The sequence below is a fragment of the Oncorhynchus masou genome, unplaced genomic scaffold (assembly GCF_036934945.1).
Source record: "Oncorhynchus masou masou isolate Uvic2021 unplaced genomic scaffold, UVic_Omas_1.1 unplaced_scaffold_1252, whole genome shotgun sequence".
Taxonomy (NCBI): Eukaryota; Metazoa; Chordata; class Actinopteri; order Salmoniformes; family Salmonidae; genus Oncorhynchus; species Oncorhynchus masou.
This window is the reverse complement of record NW_027002342.1, coordinates 67,907-90,528: the sequence shown is the minus strand read 5'-3', so window position 1 is coordinate 90,528 and position 22,622 is coordinate 67,907. Positions and strand designations below refer to the sequence as shown.

General features: G+C 44.1%; 1 protein-coding gene and 1 pseudogene across 1 annotated transcript in view; both read left to right on the top strand.

Moving 5' to 3' along the window:
* Window positions 1-22,622, top strand: part of LOC135530091 (butyrophilin subfamily 1 member A1-like) — a 145,603-nt gene that overhangs the window by 74,309 nt on the left and 48,672 nt on the right. The window lies entirely within an intron of this gene.
* On the top strand, window positions 523-20,214 carry LOC135530086 (secretogranin-3-like; annotated as a pseudogene).

The window sequence follows — 22,622 nt, the reverse complement described above, 5'->3', positions numbered from 1 at the left end:
GGCAGAGCAGGGGAGAGAGAATGAGATAAGGGCCACTGCACTGAGGGATATGACGGACGGACGGACGGACAGACGGACGGACGGACAGACAGACAGACAGACAGACAGACAGACAGACAGACAGACAGACAGACAGACCGACCCAGAACAATGCCCTGAGCATGTAGCAATTGTTCTTTACTAAGTGTGTGTGTGCTGTTCCTCAATGGACAACTGATAACACACTGCTCAGCATGTTCACTCTACTCAAAGCTTTAGTCCCATTAAGACAGATCTATCCAATCAGCAGACAGCATGTATATTCTTCTGAAGCATAAGGCTCATAAAGCAGGAGATTAACTGGGGCTGAGGAACATGGAAAACATCTGAAACACAACACTGCTCTGGGCACAACCATGTTGACTTGTTGTGTATGTATGGATGTATCTAATTCCAATGAGGCAAAATGGGACAGCCCACAGTATCGACTATAAAAAGCTAAGGCGTCCAGGACAGGACACACGATCAGGGCGGACATTCGTTTTGTTCTCCTCCTTCACGGTTTGGTCCGACCGAGAGAGAGAGATCGTGTTATTTCGGGTAGCTACTATCGGCATACGGCAGGTGAGTTCACGACAGCTCACACGGAGTTTACAGACTACGAGCCTGGCAGTTTATCTCTCTCTAGTTAATTATAGCGAGTGTCCGTCCTGGTTTCAGCACTGCAGGTCATTAACAGCTCCAACAACACCAGAGGAGAGCGGAGATTTGAAGAGCCCCTCCCCGCCCAAGTAACAACCACAGCGGGTAGAGTCCAAGCGCAGCCCTGTTGTCAGTTTCAGCACCACCAGCAAGGAAGAGCAGAGCTGTCCAAACATCCAGCAGTTTGTGACCGCTATCTTCGGTTAGATCATCCACACAACACAACACCCCCAAGACAGCTATAACCGGGAGTAATCTAGCGGAAAATAGCCTACAGCCACCGATTGAGTTTATATTTTATTTCAGAATGGCGTCCAAAGGAATGGGAGTTCTCCTTCTGCTCGGGATTTTTGCTGTGACTGTCTCCCAGATTTCTGCTTTTCCCACACCTGCCGAGGATGGTGAGTACATGGCCTGCTGGTAGCCTACATCTGTGATGACTGGTTTCAGTGTGAATATGTTTTAGTTCGCTAGGCCTATAGCCCACTTTTAAAGTACATTTTATCTAGGCCAGGCTATATTTATAACCATTTTCACATTTTAAAAATATATTTAAACATTATATACAAAACAAGCCAATTCAAGTTCAAATAGAGCAGGAAATAACAAATAAACAAATAGTTTGTGAGGTTGGTCGTTTCATGCGATGTAAGGCCGATTGCGTTCTATTTCCAACCCAGTTTATCTTTTGTTTGTTAAACCGATTATGACGCTGCTGTGTCCCGTCGGGTCGGGAGTTAGGACTCACTGTAGCCCTAGACTGTACCCTCTTTCTCATCAATAAACCACATTAACCAAAACCCCACTTGGCCCACATGACCAAGCAGGAATATCTTAAAAATACCCTGATGATGTTGGACCCCTCAAATTCAAGTCAATGTCTTTCTCTGTCGTTCATAGGAGAAAGTTTATTCTAAAACTGATTTAAGATAGTTTTTTAAGGCTATGATTTGAAGCAGTCAGGTTAGCTGGTCCTACATATGTTTCTACCTAAATTACACGTTTTAGATATCTCAGATGATGTGATAGTGAATGGTGGTGATGATAATGAAGTCGATGAGGATGATGATAACAATGATGCGGATGATGATGTTGATTATGATGATGACATTGCTGCTGACCATAATAATAAAGATGATTAGTAGTATTAATATTATGTGGTTTTTATTTTCCCTGTAGATAAAGCTGTAGTTTACAACAGACGACTGACTGAGGAGAGACCAATCCAGGAGCAGGTAAACTATCTCTTTCTTTAACTCTCTCTCCTTCTCTCTCTCTCTCTAAACTATCGTGCTATCTCCAGACTAATATCATGTCAAATAGACTTTGTGGAGGCGAGAGTTCTCAAACATCAACCACATCATATCAAACCAGACTGGAGCAACAGTAAACAAGCAAAGCGATTATGGTGAAGATGATTAACAGAGAAATGTTTACACCGTTCATGTTCTTTTCCACAGATTGCAGAGGCAGATGATGTGAAAGCAGCAGTGGAGTCTGCAGGTAAGTGGATACTTCTCAGGCAATCAGTCAATATTGTTATTACATACATTTTAATATGGATGTGAATAGTGTGGAAGAATTATTTTTGTTCTCTCTTGGATGTCTTCACAATATAGAACTGTTTTATCTTATTTCAATGCAGTATGGTCTTGTGTTGTCCTTGTCTTTAACTGTTCTGTACTGTGTTGGGTGTCCACCCACACTACCAAGAGTTGGTGAAAACGCACTTAGCTAATAAAATGTAACTTCCTTATGTAAAAACATTTTTTTTTTACCATGACAAATATGATTATTCATGTTTGAATCGTTCAGTGGGGTCTTTCTCTAACACAGTGGTTTCCACACTGTGGGGCGGGCAGCATTTAACAGTTTGTGTTCGTCGTCAGGAAACTTATTTCCATCGGTCACCAAAGGCTAAATTAGCATGACACGAGCTGAATTCACTGTAAACGGCTTGGGGGAAAAAGCTTGGTATACGCTCAGTGCTTCATTGATATTTCACAGAGATATGCTTGTTTTTGTGAGAAATCTTCGAAAAAAAAACAATAATTTTGAATGAATATGAAAATGCGTATACTACCCGGTTCCGGGTTGGAGCGAGCGGTCGCATCTACACTTCGGTCCGCAGGTAGTATAACTTTTCATTACATTTTCATTACATTTCATTATAGTACAACGGTTTGATTTGTCTAATCTTAGCAATTTCTTCTTAGCTAGCTACATAGCCGTCTTCGTATCAAAGATAATTGCGTAATTATCGTATTTCGTCGTCCTAACGTAGTCTACACTGCTATCTGCCCAGCAGCTAGCTAACGTCCACCGTCCACCAGCACTGTAGAAACTATTACACTCAACTGAACGACTCGATTAGTGTAGTGTTAGCTAGCTACATAGTTGTCTTTGCTGTCTTCGTATCCAAGATAATTGTGTAGTTTAGAGTGTGTAGACTTAGAGTGATTATCTTAATTTACCGAGGTTAGCTAGCCAGTTATTTGTCGTCCTTAACGTAGGAGATACTGCTAGCTAGCTAGCCAACAGCTAGCCAACGTCTACCGAATAGAACTTCAACAACCCGGTCAACATTCCGCTTCGCTCCACAGGTAGTATCACATTTTCATTTCACTTCATTACAGTACAACGGTTTGATTTGTTTGATCGTAGCTAGCTAGCTACATAGCCGTCTTTGTATCTAAGACAATTGTGTAGTCTAGAGCGATTTTCTAGGTTAGCTAGCCAGCTATTGTCGTTCTTTTAACGTAACGTAACGTAATCACACTGCTAGCTAGCCAGCTAGCCCCCGAATAGCAGCACTGTAGAAACTATTACACTCGACGGAACGACTTGATTAGTGTAGTGTCAACAACGCAGCCACTGCCAGCTAGCCTACAAAGTCAACAACGCAGCCACTGCCAGCTAGCCTACTCCAGCAGCACTGTATCATTTCAATCATTTTAGTCAATAAGATTCTTGCTACGTAAGCTTAACTTTCTGAACATTCGAGACGTGTAGTCCACTTGTCATTCCAATCTCCTTTGCATTAACGTAGCCTCTTCTGTAGCCTGTCAACTATGTGTCTATCTATCCCTGTTCTCTCCTCTCTGCACAGACCATACAAACGCTCCACACCGCGTGGCCGCGGCCACCCTAATCTGGTGGTCCCAGCGCGCACGACCCACGTGGAGTTCCAGGTCTCCGGTAGCCTCTGGAACTGCCGATCTGCGGCCAACAAGGCAGAGTTCATCTCAGCCTTTGCCTCCCTCCAGTCCCTCGACTTCTTGGCACTGACGGAAACATGGATCACCACAGATAACACTGCTACTCCTACTGCTCTCTCTTCGTCCGCCCACGTGTTCTCGCACACCCCGAGAGCTTCTGCTCATCTCTCCCAAGTGGTCATTCTCTCTTTCTCCCCTTACCCATCTGTCTATCGCCTCCTTTGAATTCCATGCTGTCACAGTTACCAGCCCTTTCAAGCTTAACATCCTTATCATTTATCGCCCTCCAGGTTCCCTCGGAGAGTTCATCAATGAGCTTGATGCCTTGATAAGCTCCTTTCCTGAGGACGGCTCACCTCTCACAGTCCTGGGCGACTTTAACCTCCCCACGTCTACCTTTGACTCATTCCTCTCTGCCTCCTTCTTCCGACTCCTCTCCTCTTTCGACCTCACCCTCTCACCTTCCCCCCCTACTCACAAGGCAGGCAATACGCTCGACCTCATCTTTACTAGATGCTGTTCTTCCACTAACCTCATTGCAACTCCCCTCCAAGTCTCCGACCACTACCTTGTATCCTTTTCCCTCTCGCTCTCATCCAACACTTCCCACACTGCCCCTACTCGGATGGTATCGCGCCGTCCCAACCTTCGCTCTCTCTCCCCCGCTACTCTCTCCTCTTCCATCCTATCATCTCTTCCCTCTGCTCAAACCTTCTCCAACCTATCTCCTGATTCTGCCTCCTCAACCCTCCTCTCTTCCCTTTCTGCATCCTTTGACTCTCTATGTCCCCTATCCTCCAGGCCGGCTCGGTCCTCCCCTCCCGCTCCGTGGCTCGACGACTCATTGCGAGCTCACAGAACAGGGCTCCGGGCAGCCGAGCGGAAATGGATGAAAACTCGCCTCCCTGCGGACCTGGCATCCTTTCACTCCCTCCTCTCTACATTTTCCTCCTCTGTCTCTGCTGCTAAAGCCACTTTCTACCACTCTAAATTCCAAGCATCTGCCTCTAACCCTAGGAAGCTCTTTGCCACCTTCTCCTCCCTCCTGAATCATCCTCCCCCCCCCCTCCCTCTCTGCAGATGACTTCGTCAACCATTTTGAAAAGAAGGTCGACGACATCCGATCCTCGTTTGCTAAGTCAAACGACACCGCTGGTTCTGCTCACACTGCCCTACCCTGTGCTCTGACCTCTTTCTCCCCTCTCTCTCCAGATGAAATCTCGCTTCTTGTGACGGCCGGCCGCCCAACAACCTGCCCGCTTGACCCTATCCCCTCCTCTCTTCTCCAGACCATTTCCGGAGACCTTCTCCCTTACCTCACCTCGCTCATCAACTCATCCCTGACCGCTGGCTACGTCCCTTCCGTCTTCAAGAGAGCGAGAGTTGCACCCCTTCTGAAAAAACCTACACTCGATCCCTCCGATGTCAACAACTACAGACCAGTATCCCTTCTTTCTTTTCTCTCCAAAACTCTTGAACGTGCCGTCCTTGGCCAGCTCTCCCGCTATCTCTCTCAGAATGACCTTCTTGATCCAAATCAGTCAGGTTTCAAGACTAGTCATTCAACTGAGACTGCTCTTCTCTGTATCACGGAGGCGCTCCGCACTGCTAAAGCTAACTCTCTCTCCTCTGCTCTCATCCTTCTAGACCTATCGGCTGCCTTCGATACTGTGAACCATCAGATCCTCCTCTCCACCCTCTCCGAGTTGGGCATCTCCGGCGCGGCCCACGCTTGGATTGCGTCCTACCTGACAGGTCGCTCCTACCAGGTGGCGTGGCGAGAATCTGTCTCCTCGCCACGCGCTCTCACCACTGGTGTCCCCCAGGGCTCTGTTCTAGGCCCTCTCCTATTCTCGCTATACACCAAGTCACTTGGCTCTGTCATAACCTCACATGGTCTCTCCTATCATTGCTATGCAGACGACACACAATTAATCTTCTCCTTTCCCCCTTCTGATGACCAGGTGGCGAATCGCATCTCTGCATGTCTGGCAGACATATCAGTGTGGATGACGGATCACCACCTCAAGCTGAACCTCGGCAAGACGGAGCTGCTCTTCCTCCCGGGGAAGGACTGCCCGTTCCATGATCTCGCCATCACGGTTGACAACTCCATTGTGTCCTCCTCCCAGAGCGCTAAGAACCTTGGCGTGATCCTGGACAACATCCTGTCGTTCTCAAATAACATCAAGGCGGTGGCCCGTTCCTGTAGGTTCATGCTCTACAACATCCGCAGAGTACGACCCTGCCTCACACAGGAAGCGGCGCAGGTCCTAATCCAGGCACTTGTCATCTCCCGTCTGGATTACTGCAACTCGCTGTTGGCTGGGCTCCCTGCCTGTGCCATTAAACCCCTACAACTCATCCAGAACGCCGCAGCCCGTCTGGTGTTCAACCTTCCCAAGTTCTCTCACGTCACCCCGCTCCTCCGCTCTCTCCACTGGCTTCCAGTTGAAGCTCGCATCCGCTACAAGACCATGGTGCTTGCCTACGGAGCTGTGAGGGGAACGGCACCGCAGTACCTCCAGGCTCTGATCAGGCCCTACACCCAAACAAGGGCACTGCGTTCATCCACCTCTGGCCTGCTCGCCTCCCTACCACTGAGGAAGTACAGTTCCCGCTCAGCCCAGTCAAAACTGTTCGCTGCTCTGGCCCCCCAATGGTGGAACAAACTCCCTCACGACGCCAGGACAGCGGAGTCAATCACCACCTTCCGGAGACACCTGAAACCCCACCTCTTTAAGGAATACCTAGGATAGGATAAAGTAATCCTTCTCACCCCCCCTTAAATGATTTAGATGCACTATTGTAAAGTGGCTGTTCCACTGGATGTCATAAGGTGAATTCACCAATTTGTAAGTCGCTCTGGATAAGAGCGTCTGCCAAATGACTTAAATGTAAATGTAAATGTCTAAAATATGAAAATACTGCGTCATGTCGTTATCCATCTTAGCTCTATATTATTTGATGTCCTGCGGATTGGAGAAGAAAGATGACTAGTTCAACAGTAAAGTGAGATGTCAGGTTGCCTGTAGCCTAAATTCATGCACAGAATCCAGCCTAGCTGACACGATGCCATTTCCTGGCCTCTTTCTCTGGACTCTATTGTTTCAGTCACACTCATTTTAGTCGTCCTCCAAGGATAAAAACTCCAATAACCTTTTACAGGATTATTATAGAGACATGACGTTTGGACCATTGGTTTTCTTAGACAATTATCTACAGTTAACATATAAAAATTGTTGTTTTTGATTGGACACCCTATACACGTATTGTGTGTTTTGTGTGGACCACAGGTAGAGTAGCTGTTTCATGTTTTGTGTGGACCCCAGGTAGAGTAGCTGTTTCATGTTTTGTGTGGACCCCAGGAAGAGGAGCTGTGTCATGTTTTGTGTGGACCCCAGGAAGAGTAGCTGTTTCATGTTTTGTGTGGACCCCAGGTAGAGTAGCTGTGTCATGTTTTGTGTGGACCCCAGGTAGAGGAGCTGTGTCATGTTTTGTGTGGACCCCAGGAAGAGGAGCTGTTTCATGATTTGTGTGGACCCCAGGAAGAGGAGCTGTTTCATGTTTTGTGTGGACCCCAGGAAGAGTAGCTGTTTCATGTTTTGTGTGGACCCCAGGAAGTAGTATGCTGTTTCATGATTTGTGTGGACCCCAGGAAGAGGAGCTGTTTCATGTTTTGTGTGGACCCCAGGAAGAGTAGCTGTTTCATGTTTTGTGTGGACCCCAGGATGAGTAGCTGTTTCATGTTTTGTGTGGACCCCAGGAAGAGGAGCTGTTTCATGTTTTGTGTGGACCCCAGGAAGAGGAGCTGTTTCATGTTTTGTGTGGACCCCAGGAAGAGTAGCTGTTTCATGTTTTGTGTGGACCCCAGGAAGAGTAGCTGTTTCATGTTTTGTGTGGACCCCAGGAAGAGTAGCTGTTTCATGTTTTGTGTGGACCCCAGGAAGAGTAGCTGTGTCATGTTTTGTGTGGACCCCAGGAAGAGTAGTTTCATGTGTCATGTTTTGTGTGGACCCCAGGAAGAGTAGCTGTTTCATGTTTTGTGTGGGCCCCAGGAAGAGTAGCTGTGTCATGTGGACCCCAGGAAGGGTAGCTGTTTCATGTTTTGTGTGGACCCCAGGAAGAGTAGCTGTGTCATGTTTTGTGTGGACTCCAGGAAGAGTAGCTGTTTCATGTTTTGTGTGGACCCCAGGAAGAGTAGCTGTGTCATGTTTTGTGTGGACCCCAGGAAGAGTAGCTGTGTCATGTTTTGTGTGGACTCCAGGAAGAGTAGCTGTGTTTTGTGTGGACAAGGGTAGCTTTTCATGTTTTGTGACCCCAGGAAGAGTAGCTGTTTTGGTGGACCCCAGGAAGAGTAGCTGTGTCATGTTTTGTGTGGACCCCAGGAAGAGTAGCTGTTTCATGTGCAACAGCTAATAGGGATTATAATAAAATCCCCAGTTCCAAGCACCTCAGGCCCAACCCTGTTTAGCTGCAGAGGAAAATCAGCCAGGCCAAACTCTGCTTAGCTGCAGAGGAAAATCAGCCAGGCCAAACCCTGTTTAGCTGCAGAGGAAAATCAGCCAGGGCAAACCCTGCTTAGCTGCAGAGGAAAATCAGCCAGGCCCAACCCTGCTTAGCTGCAGAGAAAAATCAGCCAGGCCAAACCCTGCTTAGCTGCAGTGCAAAACCAGCCAGGCCAAACCCTGCTTAGCTGCAGAGGAAAACCAGCCAGGCCCAACCCTCCTTAGCTGCAGTGGAAAGCTAGCCAGGCCCAACGCTGTTTAGCTGCAGTGGAAAAACAGCAAGGCCAGACGCTGTTTAGCTGCAGTGGAAAACCCCAGGCCCAACGCTGTTTAGCTGCAGTGGAAAACCAGCCAGGCCCAACGCTGTTTAGCTGCAGAGGAAAGATAGCAGAGTGATACAAGGTGGTTTGGTGGCTGGCTTCTCTATTTAAAGATACACTATGGAAGTTTAGTTGATGAAAACACACAAATCCTCAGTTTTAGGCTAACAATTTATGGGTGAAGGTAGGTGTGCCCTTTCTGGACAATATTTCTCTCCATAGAGTGGACTCATTTTGGCTCAAGAGGAGCACCCCCAGAGGCAGAAGCTTCATATAGCCTCTTAAATATTTCCCTCTCCCCCTCAGACACCAAACCTGCTTTGGAGCCTAAAGAGGTGAAAGAGGCAGAACCAGAACAAGAGAACGATGACTTCACTCTGCTCAAGTCCCTGGCCGAAGGTCAAAGGTCAAAAGAGACCAATGAGACGCCTCTTGGTCAGAGAGAGCCTGGAGAAGGAGCCTTACTTTCCAGACGAATCAGATTCCACCAAGAACCGCCGGCTAGTCGAAGACTATGACTCAACAAAGATGGAAAACGGCAAGTTCCAAGGTATCTAGTTTAGTCTGTTTCAGTCTGGTCCTGAAAAAGGGACGTTTCTTTTTTTGCTGAGTTTAGTTTAGTCTGTTTATACTACAGCAAGTACCAAGGTATCTATATAATAATGGCCTCTTGGACAGACTAACCAGACAGAATGTTACAATAATGGCCTCTTGGACAGACTAACGAGACAGAATGTTACAATAATGGCCTCTTGGACAGACTAACCAGACTGAATGTTACAATAATGGCCTCTTGGACAGACTAACCAGACAGAATGTTACAATAATGGCCTCTTGGAAAGACTAACGAGACAGAATGTTACAATAATGGCCTCTTGGACAGACTAACCAGACAGAATGTTACAATAATGGCCTCTTGGACAGACTAACCAGACAGAATGTTACAATAATGGCCTCTTGGACAGACTAACCAGACAGAATGTTACAATAATGGCCTCTTGGACAGACTAACCAGACAGAATGTTACAATAATGGCCTCTTGGACAGACTAACCAGACAGAATGTTACAATAATGGCCTCTTGGACAGACTAACCAGACAGAATGTTACAATAATGGCCTCTTGGACAGACTAACCAGACAGAATGTTACAATAATGGCCTCTTGGACAGACTAACCAGACATAATGTTACAATAATGGCCTCTTGGACAGACTAACCAGACAGAATGTTACAATAATGGCCTCTTGGACAGACTAACCAGACAGAATGTTACAATAATGGCCTCTTGGACAGACTAACCAGACATAATGTTACAATAATGGCCTCTTGGACAGACTAACCAGACATAATGTTACAATAATGGCCTCTTGGACAGACTAACCAGACATAATTTTACAATAATGGCCTCTTGGACAGACTAACCAGACAGAATGTTACAATAATGGCCTCTTGGACAGACTAACCAGACAGAATGTTACAATAATGGCCTCTTGGACAGACTAACCAGACAGAATTTTACAATAATGGCCTCTTGGACAGACTAACCAGACATAATGTTACAATAATGGCCTCTTGGACAGACTAACCAGACAGAATGTTACAATAATGGCCTCTTGGACAGACTAACCAGACATAATGTTACAATAATGGCCTCTTGGACAGACTAACCAGACAGAATGTTACAATAATGGCCTCTCGGAGACAGACTAACCAGACAGAATGTTACAATAATGGCCTTACAGACTAACCAGACAGAATGTAACAATAATGGCCTCTTGGACAGACTAACTAGACATAATGTTACAATAATGGCCTAACAGACTAACCAGACATAATGTTACAATAATGGCCTCTTGGACAGACTAACCAGACAGTTACAATAACCTCTTGGACAGACAGAATGTTACAATAATGGCCTCTTGGACAGACTAACCAGACATAATGTTGGACAGACTAACTAAATAATGGCCTCTTGGACAGACTAACCAGACAGAATGTTAAATAATGGCCTCCTCGGAGAGACAGACAATAACCAGGACAGACTAACCAGAAGTTACAATAATGGCCTCTTGGACAGACTAACCAGACATAATGTTACAATAATGGCCTCTATTGGACAGACTAACCAGACATAATGTTTCAATAATGGCCTCTTGGACAGACTAACCAGACAGAATGTTACATTAATGGCCCCTTGTTAGACTAACCAGACATGTTAAATAATGGCCTCTTGCAATCAGACAGATAACAATGGCCTCCTGGACAGGAATGTTACAATAATGGCCTCATGGACAGACTAACCAGACAGAATGTTGCAATAATGGCCTCTTGGACAAACTAACCAGACATAATGTTGCAATAATGGCCTCATGGACAGACTAACCAGACAGAATGTTGCAATAATGGCCTCATGGACAGACTAACCAGACAGAATGTTGCAATAATGGCCTCATGGACAGACTAACCAGACAGAATGTTGCAATAATGGCCTCATGGACAGACTAACCAGACAGAATGTTACAATAATGGCCTCTTGGACAGACTAACCAGACAGAATGTTACAATAATGGCCTCTTGGACAGACTAACCAGACAGAATGTTACAATAATGGCCTCATGGACAGACTAACCAGACAGAATGTTACAATAATGGCCTCTTGGACAGACTAACCAGACAGAATGTTACATTAATGGCCTCATGTTACAATGGACAGACTAACCAGACATAATGTTACAATAATGGCCTCTTGGACAGAATGTTACATTAATGGCCTCTTGGACAGACTAACCAGACAATAATGGCCTCTTGGACAGACTAACCAGACAGAATGTTACAATAATGGCCTCATTTTAATTTAATTTTACCTTTATTTAACCAGGCAAGTCAGTTAAGAACATATTCTTATTTTCAATGACGGCCTGGGAACAGTGGGTTAACTGCCTGTTCAGGGGCAGAACGACAGATTTGTACCTTGTCAGCTGGGGTTTGAACTCACAACCTTCCGGTTACTAGTCCAACGCTCTAACCACTAGGCTACCCTGCCGCCTGTATGACTAACCAGACGGAATGTTACATTAATGGACTCTTGGACAGACTATCCAGACAGAATGTTGTAATAATGGCTTCTTGGACAGACTCTTGGACAGACTGTCTCTACTGTATATAACTATGGTTGATGTATAGACCAAAGAGTCCCTGTCTTTGTCTTTGTTCCTGTCCTGTCTGGGCCTTTTGCCTCTGAGCCTGTGTGTCTGATAGGGGTGTCTGATCCCTCTAAGGAGGTCTGGTCTGAGGCCCTGCGCTGCTGAGAGAGAGAGAGAGAGAGAGAGAGAGAGAGAGAGAGAGACAGAGAGAGAGAGACAGAGACTCTAGACTCTAGAGAGAAAGGGGGAACTTATCTCTCCTCAGGCGGTCGGCTGAGACAGTGGAAGTGCTAAGGCTAAGCTACAAGCCTTAAATCCTCTTCCTCCATCGCTACAAGATACTATAGACACTTAGTACATCATAAATGGCACCCTATCCTCTATATAGTGGACTACTAGTTCACCACTAGGGCACTATATAAGAAATAGGGTGCTATTTGGGACACAAGCCCCAGTCTCTCACAGACCCAGTATTTCATCTCGACCTAGTTCCAGGGAAACAGTTAACTGCTGTATTAGACTTGGGGTCAAATGTCAGGTACCATAAAAAAAAAAGGGTCTTGTTCAAATACATCTTGAATCCTTCCTTCTTCCCTTCCTTGACCTAATCACTGATCTAACATGGCTGGGCAGGTGAAAGCAAAGGCCCCAGTACATGGTTTCTATAAGGAAGGATTCATGTGAAGTATTCAATCAGGTGGCTCCTCTTGATCCTCTCAGAGGAACTGATGGACTGTGTCCCAAATGGCAACCTATTTCCTATGTAGTGCACTACTTTTGACCAGAGCCCTATGAGCCCTAGTCAAGAGTAGTGCACTATAAAGTGAATAGAGGCATTATGGTCTGACGCCAAGTCTCTCCTCTCAGGATCTGGGTCAAGGTTATATTCTTAGTGTATGAAAAACATCCCCATATGGTCGGAGGGAGTTATTCAGGAGAATAATTGATTGCTTTGTGTGACACGACACATTCAGTCTAACATCGCTCATATATGTTTCATTCTTTCAATATTTATGTGTGTCTGTGTGCGTGTTTGTATGTGTGTTTGCATGACTGCAGATGTACTGTTCTGTACTCTTACTGCACTGTACTGTACTCTACTGTACTGTACTCTACTGTACTGTACTCTACTGTACTGTACTGTACTGTATTGTACTCAACTCTACTGTACTGTAGTCTATTGCACTGTACTGTACTCTACTGTACTCTACTGCACTGCACTGCACTGTACTGTACTGTACTGTACTGTAATCAACTCTACTGTACTGTACTCTATTGCACTGTACTGCACTGTACTGTACTGTATTGTACTCAACTCTACTGTACTGTACTCTATTGCACTGTACTGTACTGTACTCGACTGCACTGTACTGTACTCTATTGTACTGTAATCAACTCTACTGTACTGTACTCTATTGCACTGTACTGCACTGTACTGTACTGTATTGTACTCAACTCTACTGTACTGTACTCTATTGAACTGTACTGTACTCTACTGTACTGTACTCGACTGCACTGTACTGTACTCTACTGTACTGTAATCAACTCTACTGTACTGTACTCTACAGCCCTGTACTGTATTATACTGTACTGTATTAAACTCTACTGCACTGTACTGTACTATACTGTACTCAAATCTACTGCACTTTATTCTACTGTACTCTATGCTACTGTACTCTACTGTACTTTACTGAACTGTACTGTACTCTACTGTACTGCACTGTACTGTACTCTACTGTACTTTACTCAACTCTACTGTACTCAACTATACTGTACTGTACTGTACTCTACTGTACTGTACTGTACTCTAATGTACTGTACTCTACTTGTACTGTACTGTACTGTACTGTACTGTACTCAACTCTACTGCACTGTATTCTACTGTACTGTACTGTACTCAACTCGACTGTACTGTACTCCGCTTCACTGTACTGTACTGTACTGTAATCAACTCTACTGTACTGTACTCTACTGCACTCTACTGTACTGCACTCTACTGTACTCTAAAGTACTGTACTTTACTCTACTATACTGCACTCTACTATACTGTAATGTACTCTGCTCTACTGTACTCTACGCTACTGTACTCTACTGTACTGTACTATACTGTACTGTACTCTACTGCACTGTACTGTACTGTACTCAACTATACTGCACTGTATTCTACTGTACTCTATGCTATTGTACTGTACTCTATGCTACTGTACTGTACCCTACTGTACTGTACTGTATTGTACTGTACTCTACTCTACTGTACTCAACTACTGCACTGTATTCTACTGTACTCTATTGTACTGTACTCTACTGTACTGCACTGTGCTGTACTCTACTGTACTCTACTGTTCTGTCCTCTACTGTAGTGTACTCTAGTGTACTGTACTGTACTGTGCTCTAGTGTACTGTACTCTACTGTACTCTAGTGTACTGTACTGTATAGTACTCTACTGTACTCTAGTGTACTGTGCTGTACTCTACCGTACTCTACTCTACTGTATTGTACTCTACTGTACTCTAGTGTACTGTGCTGTATTCTACTGTACTCTAGTGTACTGTACTGTACTCTACTGCACTCTATTGTACTGTACTCTACTGTACTTCACTGTGCTGTACTCTACTGTACTCTACTGTTCTGTACTCTACTGTAGTCTACTCTAGTGTACTGTACTGTACTGTACTGTGCTCTAGTGTACTGTACTGTATAGTAGTCTACTGTACTCTAGTGTACTGTGCTGTACTCTACCGTACTCTACTGTACTGTATTGTACTCTACTGTACTCTAGTGTACAGTGCTGTATTCTACTGTACTCTAGTGTACTGTACTGTACTCTACAGTACTCTAGTGTACTGTGCTGTACTCTACTGTACTCTAGTGTAATGTACTCTTCTGTACTCTGGTGTACTGTGCTGTACTCTTGTGTACTCTACTCTACTGTATTCTAGTGTACTGTAGTGTACTCTACTATACTGTACTCTAGTGTACTGTACTATACTCTACTGTACTCTACTGTACTCTACTGTACTCTAGTGTACGGTAGTGTACTCTACTATACTGTACTATAGTGTACTGTACTGTACCCTACTGTACTCTAGTGTACTGTACTCTACTGTACTCTAGTGTACTGTAGTGTACTGTAGTGTACTCTATTGTACTGTGCTCTACTGTACTCTAGTGTACTGTACTCTACTGTACTCTAGTGTACTGTACTCTACTGTACTCTGGTGTACTGTGCTGTACTCTAGTGTACTGTACTCTCCTGTACTCTACTGTACTCTAGTGTACGGTAGTGTACTCTACTATACTGTACTCTAGTGTACTGTACTCTGTGTACTCTACTGTATTGTACTGTAACTGATGCAAGCAGTAGAATCAGATTTAAAAAGCAGGTAAAAATACACCTTGTGGAATGGCGGGCTCTGTCAAGTAGCACTGACATGGGCACAGACACATGCATACACACACATGATAACATACGCACTATACACAAACGTACACTTGGATTTTGTGTTATGGATATGTGGTAGTGAAGTATAGGCCCGAGGGCACACACTTAGTGTGTTTTGAATTCTATAACGAAAGTTTTGTAATGTTTTTTAAATTGTATAATACAGCTAATAGGGATCCATAATATATACAAATACTGCACTGTACTCTACTGTACTGTACTCTAGTGTACTGTACTGTACTGTGCTCTAGTGTACTGTACTCGACTGTACTCTAGTGTACTGTATAGTACTCTACTGTACTCTAGTGTACTGTGCTGTACTCTACCGTACTCTACTGTACTGTATTGTACTCTACTGTACTCTAGTGTACTGTGCTGTACTCTACTGTACTCTAGTGTACTGTACTGTACTCTACTGTACTCTAGTTTACTGTGCTGTACTCTGGTGTACTGTGCTGTACTCTTGTGTACTGTACTCTACTGTACTGTAGTGTACTGTAGTGTACTCTACTATACTGTACTCTAGTGTACTGTACTATACTCTACTGTACTCTACTGTACTCTAGTGTACTGTACTGTACTCTACTGTACTCTAGTTTACTGTGCTGTACTCTGGTGTACTGTGCTGTACTCTTGTGTACTGTACTCTACTGTACTCTACTGTACTGTAGTGTACTCTACTATACTGTACTCTAGTGTACTGTACTATACTCTACTGTACTCTACTGTACTCTAGTGTACGGTAGTGTACTCTACTATACTGTACTATAGTGTACTGTACTGTACTCTACTGTACTCTAGTGTACTGTACTCTACTGTACTCTAGTGTACTGTACTCTAGTGTACTCTAATGTATTGTACTGTAACTGATGCAAGCAGTAGAATCAGATTTAAAAAGCAGGTAAAAATACACCTGGTCTATAACGAATGTTTTGTAATGTTTTTTAAATTGTATAACTGCCTTAATTCTGCCAGACCTCAGGAAGAGTATCTGCTGCCTTGGCAGCAGCTAATAGGGATCCATAATATATACAAATACTGCACTGTACTCTACTGCACTGTACTCTACTGTAGTGTACTCTACTGTACTCTAACCTACTCTACTGTAGTCTACTGTACTCTAACCTACTCTACTTTACTGTGCTGTACCATACTCTAACCTAGTCTACTGTACTATACTACTCTGCTGTACTGTACTCTACTGTACTGCACTGTACTCTACTCTACTGTAGTGTACTGTACTCTACTGTACTCTACTGTCCTCTAACCTCTATTGTACTGTAGTGTAGTGTAGTGTAGTGTAGTGTAGTGTAGTGTAGAGTAGTATACTGCTGTTGGCTGAAACTAAGGCACCTCATCAATTAGACCAGATTATCTGTAGATCAGTGTACTGTACTGTACTGTACTGTACTGTACTGTACTGTACTGTAGTGAAACTAAGGCACCTCATCAATTAGACCAGATTATCTGTAGATCAGTGTACTGTACTGTACTGTACTGTACTGTACTGTACTGTACTGTAGTGAAACGAAGGCACCTCATCAGTTAGACCAGATTCTCTGTAGATCAGTGTACTGTACTGTACTGTACTGTAGTGTAGTGAAACTAAGGTAAGTAGGTTCTGTGATGTTAACGTATTGACCATTCAGCTGAACATGGTTCAGTTATTTTCTGTTTCATTACTTGAGAGTTGTTGCTGTTGGACCATTTGCAGTGTGTGTGTGTGTGTGTGTGTGTGTGTGTGTGTGTGTGTGTGTGTGTGTGTGTGTGTGTGTGTGTGTGTGTGTGTGTGTGTGTGTGTGTGTGTGTGTGTGTGTGTGTGTGTGTGTGTGTGTGCTGGCCATCTGTTTCCTGGTGTGCTAGCGCTGCATACAGCCTTAAGTCTCAGCGTTTTAGTTTGTTACATAAGAGTCATACTGGCACAGGGATAAACCTGGTGAGCTGAGAAATATTTAAGAGAGGGGAGAGGAGAGGAGACGAGAGGAGACGAGAGGAGAGGAAAGAGGTGAGAGAGGAGAGGAGAGGAAGGAGGGGAGGAGAGGAGAGGAGGAGGGAGGGAGAGGAGAGGAGAGGAGGGAGAGGAGAGGAGAGGAGAGGAGGGAGAGGAGAGGAGAGGGAGAGGAGGCTGCAGCTCATTCATAATGTGCTACACCCAGTGGGACACACAACCACACAAGTGTTGTTACATTGTCGTGTCCTTGGTTGTGATTGCAGATGACCCAGAGAGCTTCAGGCAGGTGGATGGTACCCCTCTAACGGCTGAAGACATCGTCCAGAAGATCGCTACTAAGATATACGAGGAGGACGACAGAGGTGTATTTGACAGGATCGTCTCCAAGCTGCTCAGACTGGGCCTGGTAGGTCCAGCTGTCTGGTAAAAACACAACACAGAAATGGCTCCCAAATGGTTTAATGATCCCAATCCTGATGGACACTATGCAAGTCAGGGACAGACTGGGACCATAAATCTGCCTGGGCATTACTAACACAGCACATTGTTTCCCTCAAGGCCCCCATTATTAGTCAAATAATAATTATGCCAAAAGAAAACCCAATTTAGATGGATGAGCCCAACTGGTATATCCTGAACTTTCCTATGTCCAGCCTGTTTCTGGTGTTTGTGTGTAGTTGTGTGAGTCAGAGACCGTGATTAACAGTTCACAGTGGGGTTGATTCATGGAATTCCCCTCTTATAGTGAGTGATGCACTTACCTTTTTTCTCTCTCTCTCTCTCTCTCTCTTTCTTTCTTTCTTTCTTTCTTTCTTTCTTTCTTTCTTTCTTTCTTTCTTTCTTTCTTTCTCTCTCTCTCTCTCTCTCTCTCTCTCTCTCTCCCCCCCTCTCTCTCTCTCTGTCTCTCTCTCTTTCCCTCTCCCTCCCTCTCTCTCTCTCTTTCTCCCCCCCTCTCTCTCTGTCTCTGTCTCTCTCTCTTTTTCTCTCTCCCTCTCTCTCTCTGTCTCTCTCTGTGTGTCTCTCTCTTTCTCCCCCCTCTCTCTTTCCCTCTCTCTCTCTCTCTCTCTCTCTCTCTCTCTCTCTCTCCCTCTCTCTCTCTCTCTCTCTGTCTCTCTCTTTCTGTCTCTCTCTGTGTCTCTCTCCCTCTCTCTCTCTCTCTCTGTCTCTCTCTCTCTTCTCTTTTATCTCCCACTCTCTACCTCTCTCTCTTTTTCCCTCTCACTCTTTATCTCTCTCACTCTCTCTCCGCCTTGCTCTCTCTTTCCCTCTCTCTCTCTCACTCTCTCTCTCTCTCTCTCTCTCTATCCCTCCCTCCCTCTCACCCTCCATCCCTCCACTAGATTACAGACAGCCAGGCAGACAGTCTGGAGTACGAGGTAGCCGAGGCTCTTCAGGACCTCATCACTAAGAACGCAAAGAACAATGAGATCGAGGACCTGGGAGAGGACTATCCCGTGACCCGGGGTGACCAGGATGACCAGAATCCCGACGCTAGCATGGTACAATCTGGGATAAGGCTAAATTCAATTACATTTAACATTTGAGAATTTTTGGATTCTTAGCATGAAAATCTCTGCATGCCTCCCATCAGACACTGCTGTGATGAGGATGATGGTGATGGTGATGACGATGGTGACGATGACAGTGGTGATGATGGTGATGATGATGTCTCACTCTCTTCCTCTCTCCTCCCAGGATGTTACTGGTTCCCCCAACCGTCGGTACGATGAAGAAGATGATGATGAAGATCAGGCGGCCATTGATGACGACGTGGACAGAGGAGAGGGGGATGACACAGTGGATAACACCTGGGATAGAGAGAGTGAGGGAGAAGGGGAGGAGGAGGAGAGGAGTGAGGGAGTGAGAGATGAGGGAAACGAGTTGAGCCCAGAGGATGGTCTTCAGGACCTTCAGTACTTCCCCAACTTCTACCGTCTGCTAAAGAGTCTAGACTCAGGTAGGAATACACACACACACACATGCGCACAAGTATACACACACACACACACACATACACACACACACACACACACACACACATACACACACACATACACACACACGCGCACACATATGCACACACACACACACATACACACACACATATATACAGTGCCTTGCGAAAGTATTCGGCCCCCTTGAACTTTGCGACCTTTTGCCACATTTCAGGCTTCAAACATAAAGATATAAAACTGTATTTTTTTGTGAAGAATCAACAACAAGTGGGACACAATCATGAAGTGGAACGACATTTTTTAACAAATCAAAAACTGAAAAATTGGGCGTGCAAAATTATTCAGCCCCCTTAAGTTAATACTTTGTAGTGCCACCTTTTGCTGCGATTACAGCTGTAAGTCGCTTGGGGTATGTTGATTCTTCACAAAAAAATACAGTTTTATATCTTTATGTTTGAAGCTTGAAATGTGGCAAAAGGTCGCAAAGTTCAAGGGGGCCGAATACTTTCGCAAGGCACTGTGTATATACACACATACATACGCACACACATACACACATACACACACACATGCACACACATTCAAACACACACATACACATGCACACACTCGCATACACACACACACATGCACATGCACATGCACACACACACAAACATATCCAAGCATGCAAGCTCTCTCTCTCTCTCTCTCTCTCTCTCACACACACACACACACACACACACACACACACACACACACACACACACACACACACACACACACACACACACACGCACACACACACACACCACATGCACACACAAACAAATAAACACCTGTGTGTGTGCGTGTGTGTGATGTTTCCAGAGCAAGACGCCCAGGAGAGAGAGACTCTGATCACTATCATGAAGACTCTGATTGACTTTGTCAAGATGATGGTGAAATATGGAACCATCACACCTGAAGAGGGAGTCTCCTACCTTGGTAAGACACACAGTTTATTATCTATATAATAACATGTATATTAAACTACCTTGGTAAGACACAGTTTATTATCTATATAATAACATGTATATACTACCTTGGTAAGACACAGTTTATTATCTATATAATAACATGTATATACTACCTTGGTAAGACACAGTTTATTATCTATTTAACATGTAATACATGTATTTATTATCTATATAATAACATGTATATACTACCTTGGTAAGACAGTTTATTATCTATATAATAACATGTATATACTACCTTGGTAAGACAGTTTATTGTCTATATAATAACATGTATATTAAACTACCTTGGTAAGACACAGATTATTATCTATATAATAACATGTATATACTACCTTGGTAAGACACACAGTTTATTATCTATATAATAACATGTATATTAAACTACCTTGGTAAGACACAGATTATTATCTATATAATAACATGTATATACTACCTTGGTAAGTATATTCTACACAGTTTATTATCTATATAATAACATGTATATTAAACTACCTTGGTAAGACACATGATTATTATCTATATAATAACATGTATATACTACCTTGGTAAGACAGTTTAGTTTATTATTACCTATTTTATATAATTATAACATGTATATTCTACCTTGGTAAGACAGTTTATTGTCTATATTATAACATGTATATACTACCTTGGTAAGACACATTTTATGATCTATATTATAACATGTATATTCTACCTTGGTAAGACACAGTTTATTATCTATATAATAACATGTATATACTACCTTGGTAAGACACAGTTTATTATCTATATTACAGTTTATATCCAGGATGTGACTGGTGGTGGTGGTAGTGGGGGTAAGACAGTTGTGTCTATATAATAACATGTGTGTGTGTGTGTGTGTGTGCGTGTGTGTGTGCGTGTGTGTGTGTGTGTGTGTGTGTGTGTGTGTGTGTGTGTGTGTGTGTGTGTGTGTGTGTGCGTGCGTGCGTGCGTGCCACACCACAATAACAGCTCCTGACCAGCCAGTTCCTATTCCTATTGACTTCCTGTTGAGAACCTCACACAGCACCAACATCACCAATACTCAGATACCACCTCATTTACTGTCATCACAAGATTTATGGAGACCCCTTTACATTCATTACACCGCTAATGTTCGTTAGAAAATCACCAGTTATGTGTTGAGATCTCCAGCTATATATGGCTCTACTTTACCCTGGTGCGTCATGTTGCGATGTATCTACATGTGTTGCTATGGAGTGACATGTCCTTTTCATATCCTTCCACTTGATTGACTTCATGGTGGCTCAGTAACTAGTGTCGTTTAGACAATAGGACAAAGATAACACACAACGATAATAACGACTAAATTGAATACATGACATAATAGACAGGGGTTTTCTTGGCAACCCCGACGACGTTACGTTTAGGTTCCGTGGAGACGTGGGGATGGAATTCCGGGTTGCCAGGCAACGGGCCATTGTGTCCTCAGTGACCCGTGATTGTGGATAGGGATGAGTCACCTCTATTACACACAACTGATCTGCCTTAGGGAGATAAGGGATAGAGAGATAGTGAGAGAGCGAGAAAGATAGAGATAGAGGGAGGGAGGGGATAAATGTCACAAACAGCAGGACATGGGGGCTGTGACACAGCGTCATCTCTACAGTAGAGAGGGAGGGAGAGGATGGAAGTGAAAGAGACAATGAGAAAGCTCTCTGAACTGGCCATTTCACAGAACAGCACAGCTGTCTTCAGTATCAACTCGACAGTTCAGCTGGATCCTAGACATGCAGAATCTGTTCAAAACATGAATCAGAACTTTCATAGTATAATGAGTGGTGTTCTGGAATCAGAACCCTCGTAGTATAATGAGTGGTGTTCTGGAATCAGAACCCTCATAGTATAATGAGTAGGGTTCTGGAATCAGGACCTTCATAGTATAATGAGTGGTGTTCTGGAATCAGAACCCTCATAGTATAATGAGTGGTGTTCTGGAATCAGAACCCTCATAGTATAATGAGTGGTGTTCTGGAATCAGTTCTGGAATCAGAACCCTCATAGTATAATGAGTGGTGTTCTGGAATCAGAACCCTCACTGGAATCAGGACCTCATAGTATAATGAGTGGTGTTCTGGAATCAGAACCCTCATAGTATAATGAGTGGTGTTCTGGAATCAGAACCCTCATAGTATAATGAGTGGTGTTCTGGAATCAGAACCCTCATAGTATAATGAGTGGTGTTCCTCAATGAAAAAGAGGAAAGAGAGGAGATGGTAGAGAAAGGGAGTGTAGAAGAGATAGGAAAGAAAGAGAGGAACAGAAATAGATAATCTAGTAAATAATGGGTAGTGCTGTGGAAAAGAGGCGAGAGGTAGAGCAGGGGAGAGATCGAAGGAAGGAAAAAGTGGAACATATAAATAGAGAATATAGATTGT